Consider the following 8939-nt stretch of genomic DNA (forward strand, 5'->3'; position numbering starts at 1 on the left):
GTAGGAAAGGTATTGTTGTGAAAAAGTGTTAGAAATCTGGAGATCAGTATCTATTTTATGATCAGAATGGGGCGAAAAATCTTTTGTAAATGTCTGACATACGCGCACAAGATCATTCAAGCAAGGTAATAGCAGTATTGTAAATATAGGTCAGTTGTTTGCAATGAGTTTTCTTTAAGTACGTGTGATTTTTTATAATACTCTGTAGTTGCCATCTATCGTTGTCATTGAGAGGTCTTCAAATGGAGTGGCTTTAGCTTCTAGCACCGATGACTCGGTTTTTAATGTACATATACTCTCAAGTGGGTTTGCTTTTTTTTTTTTTTTTTACCTTAGACTGTGAAAGCGTGACCACAGGTCATCTCTATATTTTGCATAGGGGATGCATGCCCGTGTGTCTGCTGGCACACACGCCTGCAGAGGCGGCCGGGCATCTTCCCTGGGTGGATGCCGGGCCCTGCCCGCAGCCCTGCCCCGGCCGCTCCCCGCCGCTGCTGGGAGCGCGATCGTGGAGCGCCGGGGCCCGGGCCCCGGGGGCGGCCAGCGCCGGCCCGAGTAGGAGCCCCCCAGCCCCGCAGGAAGGCAAGATTGGAGGCAAGACGCTGTGCTTTGCCCAGGGGGGTGGATTTTGGTCCGTGCGTGTGCGTGTCATTTATTTTTTATTTTTCTCTCTCTCTCCCCCCCCCCAACGCCCGCCCTCTCGCCCCTTGGTCTAGAGCAGATGCTTTGTATGTGAAAGCTTGCAATTTTGTTCCCGGCTGAGGCTTCCCCTCTCCCCTTCCAGCACACGTTACTACACCATGTTGTGGTTTCACGAGAAGAGAGGGAGGGAGGGAGAGAGATCATTCTGTAAAGTCGATTAAAGCCTGATCTTTGGTGCGTTCCAGTCAGACACATCTGTACTGGGGGCTGAGGGGCGTGTGACTGTGAATTTGAGCAGAGTTTCACATCTGAATCATGGCTCCTTTTCTATAAATATATAAATATATATAAATATATAAATATACTATTATTGCAGGGGATTGCTGACCTCTAGATTTAGCTTTTTCTATTGCAAGTGCTATCCATGTGAGTGTGTGTGTGTGAAGTTTTTATGCTTACTAAGAACACAGGATCTTGACTTGTTTGTTTTGTGTTAGTTTATTGTAAACAACCATTTGTTGTAAATTGTTATTGGCATTAAATTATAATTTATGATTTTCAAATCCAAAACATTCTCTGCTTTTTATGTTTTAAAGCCTGTAAGCTATCTCTGTATTTATAAGTTTCTTGCAGCAAGCTTTGGTTCACAGAGAATAATAGTAAACAGAAAATGCACCAGGGTTAAATAAAAACACACACACACACACGCACGCACACACACACGAGCCCCATGTATATATGTTTGGAATGCTCAGAGGAGGATTTGTTTAGGGACTTCAGTTAGTTTTAAGTTTATAGCATTTAAAGAAAGTTTTTCTTTTCATGCTGAGTTAGAACAAAAGATCTATCCAAAGATTGAATTGGACAAAAGAGGAGGGTTGGGATCGAGAAGCTTGTTCTATGTGGAATTGAGGAGATCTTTTTTTTTTTTTTTTTAAGAGGAAAAAAAAAAAAGCTGCTAAACATGGCGACTCTTTCCCTTTAAGTCTCTATTTTTTTTTCCCTTGCCGTTCCCCCCCCCAACCCTCCCTTTTTTTATTTTTCTCCTTTTTTTTTTTTTTTTTTAATCCGGTCTTAGTTCGCTTCATTCCTTCCCCACCACCCCTGCCACTGGCGCGGGGTCTGGCGAGGAGGAAAGCCCCAAAGGCGACCCGGAACGCCAACGAGAGCTGCACAGCCTCCCGCGGTGCAACCACCACGGCTCGGGCAAGCTCTTCTTCCCCCTCCTCTTCCTCCTCCTCCTCCTCCTCCCTCCCCGCCGCCTCTCGCCCAAACCTTCCCCGACCCTCCGGGCTCGGGGGGCGCGGAGGGGGCGCGGAGAGGAGGCGGCTCTCCCAAGTTCAGACAAAAGCGGAGGGCCGGGGCGAGAGGAGGCGCCTGGCGGGCGGTGCCAACCCGCCCGTGGGGCTGCCGAGGCCGGGCAGAGCCCGGAGACCCGCGGGGGGCTCCTCCGGAGGCCGCTCCGCCGGAGGCCGGGCTGGGTCGGGAGGGATGGATGGAAAGGAGAAGGGGGGGGGAGGAGGAGGAGGAGGAAAAGCTCCGCGGCCGCGTAACTCCCCGCGTGGGAAAGTCCGCCCCGGCTCAGCCTCCGATGAGCTCGGCCTCCAACATGGCGTCCGCGGCCCTTGAGTGCGCGCTGCGCGGAGCCTCCGCGGCCTCCACCGCGGGAGGCCCCGGGGCGCTGCGCGGGGGCGGCCCCTCCGCGTAGCCTTGGAGGGGGGAAGGGGAAAAGGGGGGGGGTGTTTGGAGGGGAGGGGGGCGCCGGGGGGGTGCCCCGGCTCGGGGGTCGGCGGCTCGGGGTCCGCGGAGAGTGCGCGAGCCGCGGAAGGTGCTCCCCTCCGGTGAAAGCGGAGCGGAGCCGGAGTCACTCCGGGTGTATGCCCCGGGGGGGGGTCAGAGGGGAAGGTGCCTTAGGAGGCAGAGGGGAGATGGAGGGGCCGAGGAGGAGGAGGAGGAGGAAGGGGACGTTGCGAGTCTCTCCGCGCCCGCCGCCGATAACGAGCGGGCTGGGGGAAGCTGGCTGGATTTTATTTTTATTTTAATTAAAACTTTAGTGGGTCCTGGGGATCGTGCTCGCTTCGCTTTGCTTTGTAGGGTGGAAAGAGATACACGGAGAAATGCAGGCCTTGTCAGGATTTATTGAAGTTGGGTTTAAAAAACGTGCTTCAGATGATTTTTCCCATTTTCTCAGATTTCAAAGGCTCCCCGCAGTGCGGCTGCCTAATTAATGGTGAAATTCAACTAAATCTAATTATGCAGTAATTTTAAAGCAGTTAGTCCTGGGCGCTGCTTTGTAATAGGAACCCAGTTTTTAAAGTTTGCTTAATGTGTTGGTTTAGGGAGCTGGGGAGGAGAAGGGTGTAAGAGGCAGAGCGCTTTTTTTTTTTTTTTCCTCCCCACCACTTTTTTTTTTTTTTTTTTTTTTTGTGTGTGTGTGTGTGTAAAGCGAAGAAATGCGAAATTTAAATCCAAAACAGGCAGCGACAGGGAAGGAGAGGGACTGTGTTATCCCCCGTATGTGATACGGGTATTGAGTGAGAAGCACCAGCGAAAGTGTAAATAACACAGTAGTTAATAGGGACCATAAAGGTATTCCTGGCCTGCGCATTTCCAAGTGCCAAGCTGTTTTAGAGAGGATCTTGAATCCCGCGGTAATAAAGGGGCAACGGAGACACACAGCGTCTCTTCTTGGAAAATAGAAACCAGATTTTGCTATTGAACATCTATTGTCATTAAGAGGAGAGGCTTGTGCTCGCGAAGTTATAAATCTTATCACCCTTTTGATAACACAGTTGTAATCAGTTAGCATCGCATTCAAACCCAATTGTAAAACTGCCTAATTTAATATGTCATACATGTCATTAAAACTTTATTTTTCCCCCTTCTCATTCGCTCTCCCATCCCCCCGACGTACAATGTCAGCAGCTCCGCCGGGCTAAGGCTGGGGCGGCCGGGCGGGTCGGGGTGATGCCCGCGGTGGGATGCGCAGGGCTCGCCTCCTTCCCAGCTAGGTAATCGGAAGCGTTTATATCGTATTAGAAGGAGTAAAAAATATAGATGGGGGGGGGGGGGGGGTGGAGGTGAGGGGGAAGAGAGGCGAGGGAGAGGAAAATGAAATCCTTCTCTTTGCTTCACAATTGCAATCGCTCAATGAAGTTCTTTGAAAGAAACTTGTCTTATGATTAGCTAAGCAAACACATCTGCTTTCCTAGTTTGGGCTTAGCTAATTATCAAAACAAAGGGGCCGTTTCTTCTTCTACCTTGCTGGAAAGAAGATGTTATTTCAGGAGTCCCGTCCCTCCTCCCCCCCCCCCCCCCCCGCAGCCCCTATCCCAGCCCTGCCCAGCACAGCACCACGCTCGTTTTAGTGGGATCACCGATGGGGAAATGAGTTTGCGCACTCCTCTTCCTAATGTTAAGCTTTATCATTACCTTCCTTGGAACAATATTTTTCCACCAAATGTCCCTGCGGCAGGGCGGAGGGTGGAGGTGGGGTGGGAAGGGAAGGGAGGAGGGGGAAGGTGGTTTTGAATTGCGGACCAACTTCGCAGCTATTTGAATCAAGCCTGCACTCGGTTGATTTTAGTTGACAGAGCGTGTGTTGAAGCTGAACTCTATAATTTGCACTTCTGTTCTTTTATTAGAGTTGGACAACGAACTAATGAGCTTTCCCCCAGCACAGTGTCACTTGTATTTATTTTCTTTTGGAAACTTTTAGATAGAAGAAGTGTTCTTGAAAAAGGGCAGAGGCGGGGGGGGAAGGTTTCGCTTTTGTGGTTTGTTGGTTTTGTTGTTTGTTTGTTTGTTTTTTTCTGGAGGTGCGGAGAATCTCCCGAGTGTGTGCGCCTCCCTGTCCCCCGCTAAAGGCGACCCAAGGGTCTTGAAAGGGGATGAGCTCCGAGCTGAACGCGAAATCCGGCCGCTGCTGTCCTTGGCATGACTCGGATGGTGGGAAGGCAAGGCAGACGCGATGTTCGCAAGACACCCGCAAAATATATATATATATAAAGTAAAAATAATAATAAAAAAAATCACTGCTCCCTAAACGGGGCGGCGCGGGGCGGGTGCGCTGCGGTGCGGGCTTGAGCCGCATTTGGTCCGAGCTCTGCCGGAGCGGGTTAAGTTTAGAAAAGCCAGAGGTGGCTTTAATCGTGTACCTGAGAGCCAGCGGAAGGGATTTTTAGAAAAATAGAAAGGTTAAAAAAAGATAGTGGGGGGAAAAAAAAAAAAAAAAAAAGCCCAAAGGAAGGATTTCCACACACACACAAAAAGCAGGGCGAAATGTTTGTCACTACGTGGCCACCAACGCGTGAGACTGAATGCATTGCTCTGAGCCTGCTCGATCCGTGCGAGTCGTGAGATATTTTGAATTTTGATTCCAGTGTGTTTGCTTTGAACCGGGCCTTTCGGTTTATTAAGGCAGGAAGAGGAACTCAGCAATCCTCTTTGAAACACGCTTGGTTTAACTATTTTACACAAGTTTGCCCAGGTCCCTGGAGATTCTCCAGTTGAAGAAGATTGAAATTAGAGTTAAAAGCTGGCGGGGGGAGCGGGGGGTGGAGGGCGAGTGTGAAAGAGGGTGATGAATCTATTGTAACTGCTCTCCTGTATTCTGATGTTGCCTTACGGAACAGAAATGCGCGTATAGCGCCGTTTGATCCATCCGCACGTCTCCTTCTGCATCCGTGTGCATGTCCTATACACGTATCTATATGGCTGCACGCACACGAGTCTATAGGCCACGATTAATATTCCGAGAAATGCAGGAGAAAAAGCCGGTGGTCGGCGTCCATGCCGAAAGGCGCACAATGACTGTCTCCCAGCAGCTTTGCTCCCAAACTTTGCCTTTTCTTTGTTTTCTTTTCTTTATTCTTTTCCTTCTTGTAAATTGCTGTTAACGTGTGTCTTTATGTTCTGTCTATAACTAGGATGTAATCAGGCGCCCCATGTCTCTCTCTAAAAGCATTTAATAAATGTCTATTAAAGCGCTACAAATGTAAGATAAATTTAGTGGCGCTGCTGTCTCCCTGTACCCAAACGGTAATGATGGATTTATCAACAGGGATTCGCCTTCAGCGCAGTGAGGGAGATTTACTCAACAAATAAGTCGGAAAAGCACCCACCCAAATACAATCATTTATACGGAACCTGATTTCTTTACAGCACCACAGATTCGAGGGAACGTACCGCTTATTGCCTTTTCTCTTTATTTTTTTTCCGCTTTTTTTTTCCCCCATTTTTTTTTTATATCTTCCGTCCTCCTTTTATTTCCCCCCCTTTTTAACATAATCAGAGGAGCTGGGAGCGTGTGTCTGTCTCTGTTTTGGGTGTGTTTGCCTGCCTATTGCTAGTGGAAGCCCACAGACTCGATCAAACCGGATCAATGCCTGATTTCTCTGCTCCACACCCCCTCATCCCCCCTTTGCTTCTTTCCTTCAACCCCTAAAATGTCGACGAGATGTGTATTTGGTACCAAAAGTCGTCGAGTTTCGGGCTTCAAGATGGATGGTGGCAGGGGGGCAATTGTCCCCGAATTGTCCGTGTGTCTCTCCCAGGCGCTGGGAGCCGCGGGTGGAGGCGCACCGCCGCGGGGAGATGCTGCCCACCTCTGCCGAAATTTCTCTCTCCTTTTTCTTAGCCCTTGCTTTGATCCCTACCCATTAGCGTGTATGCGAATAAAAGGAGTGAACTTAGAAGGAACCACCATTCATTGTTGGATTCAAGCACTGTAAAAAAATTACTGAAATGCGGCCACATAGCGACCTTCAGATTATTTCCCTTTCCTAGAAAGTATCTCCTAACCTCAAATTTCTCCCTCCTCCCCCGGTCTTATCCCCCCCTTGACCACATCTTTCTGCGATTCGCCTCGGAAAAAAAAAATGCATGTGCTGATTTGATGGAGTCCTTTAAACAACGGGCGTGCGAGAGCTGTGTTCATTCTGAAACATTAACCCTATTTTCTGAGTTTTCTTCCTTTCAAATAGCTCCTCGTATTTTACTATCCTGGATCTCCGATTTAAACATCCACAGTTCTAGGAGCAATATTGTCTTGTTAGCTACGTATATATTTTAATTTAATTTAATTTCGGTATTGTACTTAAAATAACAATAAATAAACCCGAGAACTTGTATTTTCCTTTGCGGAGAGTTTTTTATTCTTCTCTAGAAATTTCATTGAGATGTCTCTGTACATTGTTTGTCAGTTATCTTTGTTCCTCTTAAATAAAGGGCTTTTAAATGGACTTATTGCTCCCAGCGTGGGTTCTTCTCTCTAAATGTTAGAAAATTGTGCCATCTACCCGCTATTCTAAGTACTGTCACACTCAGAGACCTCCAAGGACCTTCCAGCCCCAACTTCAATACAACTGTGTCAAAGGGTGGCTAGTAGCGAGAGGAGAAAGGTTTGCGTGGATTTTACAGATTTCCAGCCTGAATCGCTCTCTGAAGCTCCAAAATGATCTGCAAAGATGCAGTTGGCTTCCTTTGATTGCTGTGTCTGCGGCCCAGGCTGAGACCCCAGCCTTTGCGGGAACTAACGAAGCCTCCCTGCCTTAGCTACATTTCACTTTCTCTCCAGTGCATAGTTTTCGTGCTAATTTTAGACACGAAAAGTGTGGGTGTGCGGGGAAAGGGGGGGGGAGGGAGACAGTGACTCTTCTGTCGGTTTTTTTTTTTTTTTTTTTTTTTAGGAAAAAAAATATAGTCAGATATTTATAGCCATGGCCTCTAATGATGAAAATATATTGTTGTTAATTGGAAAAAAAAAAAAAAAAGTTAGCTTTTTAAGGTTGGTTCTGGCTGATTAGCTACGGATGCTGCTGGCTGAGTTTCCAAGTGAGGGATGGGGAAAACAGAAATGTATATAAACTTTACAGGCCTTTTCATCTCCACCCAAATAGTTTGCACAGTAACCCAGTTCTACCCCGGAGCTGGACTACAACATTAGCGTTTGGGTTTGAAATTAGATTTCGAAATCTCGCTTGTTCGTGGATAAATAGAAAGAGCTGGGAAGGTGTACGTTTTTTTTTTTTTTTTTTTTTTTTTCCCTAGAAAAATAAATTCAGAAGCGCCTTCTAAATGAGTTAAAACGGATTAACAGTGCCCAAGTTTATGATGTAGTTACACGTCTTCGAAATTATTTTTGCCCCCCTTAGGAGTATTAGGAGGGAATTGTGAGTGTCGGCTGAGTATTTATGGGTGGGGGAAAAACTGCGATACGCTTTATGACTTTTATGACTTGTTTCACACTGTTCAAGAAATGGTGTTTTAAGCAACGTACAATTAAAAGTGTATTGCTCTTTGGATAAATTCCAAGAAACTCCAGCATCAATTAGTTTAGATGCATGGATACTTGTTGCTAAAAGGAAAAAAAAATCCACGTGTAATAACGGCCAGGCAAGGACAGCTCTGCTCCAGATGTAATTTTTTAAGTCCCTGCTATATAGACCAGACAGGCTACACAGAGTCGCTTCTCCGATTTCTCATTTTGCATTTATTCCTGTCGGAATATGCAGGCATCACAGAATCATTTTCTCTCCTCTTTGCCGCCGTCCCCCGTTTGTTCCCTTTCGGGCTATTCGGCCAGCCTCGCGGTTTGATGTTTTCTCTCTCTCTTTTTTTTTTTTTTTTTTTTTTCCTGTTTGATTCTTCCCAGTGTCTTTTTAACTGTTACGGTGAATATTTCCATTTAGCAGACATCAGGCTTAAAACTTTATCCTTCGCTACCTACGCACTACCGCCCTGCCACATTCAGCCACCCTTAATTCCAAGGGTTCGGGATAATCCCAATTTTGAAAACGGCTTCACCAGCCGCCCCCTTCCCTTGATCACGGACAGTTCCGTCACGTTAAGTGCCATCTCCCCCCACCCTTGTATTCTTCCCCCCTTGCCCCAGAGCCCTCCCCAGCACGCTGGCCCCTACGGAGCCGCATTTCGGTGCCCACGCTGCGGCCGCTGGGTTCGGCTCAGCCCCGGCTCCCGGAGCCCCCCCAGCGGTCCCCGGCCGGTGGCTGGAGCCCACGGGCCGGCCTGAAAAAGCATTTTTTTTTTTTTTTTCCGGAGAAAGTAGTCCCCGGTTGTGGATGTAATGGAGTCCACTGGCAGGTTTTTCCTTCCTCCAGAATCTAATCTCAGCCAACAAGTTTCTGCCTTAACTCCTGCAACATTACTAATTAACGACCCCTGGAAATTAACTGTACTCTGACCTAAAATTTCCTCCTTTCGGCTGGCGGTTACACTGAGCCTTAAAAAGAAACTTTAAAAAAAAATAAATAAAGCACGAAATAAAAATAATGGCA

The sequence above is a fragment of the Aythya fuligula genome, chromosome 11 (assembly GCF_009819795.1).
Source record: "Aythya fuligula isolate bAytFul2 chromosome 11, bAytFul2.pri, whole genome shotgun sequence".
In the NCBI taxonomy this organism is placed as follows: Eukaryota; Metazoa; Chordata; class Aves; order Anseriformes; family Anatidae; genus Aythya; species Aythya fuligula.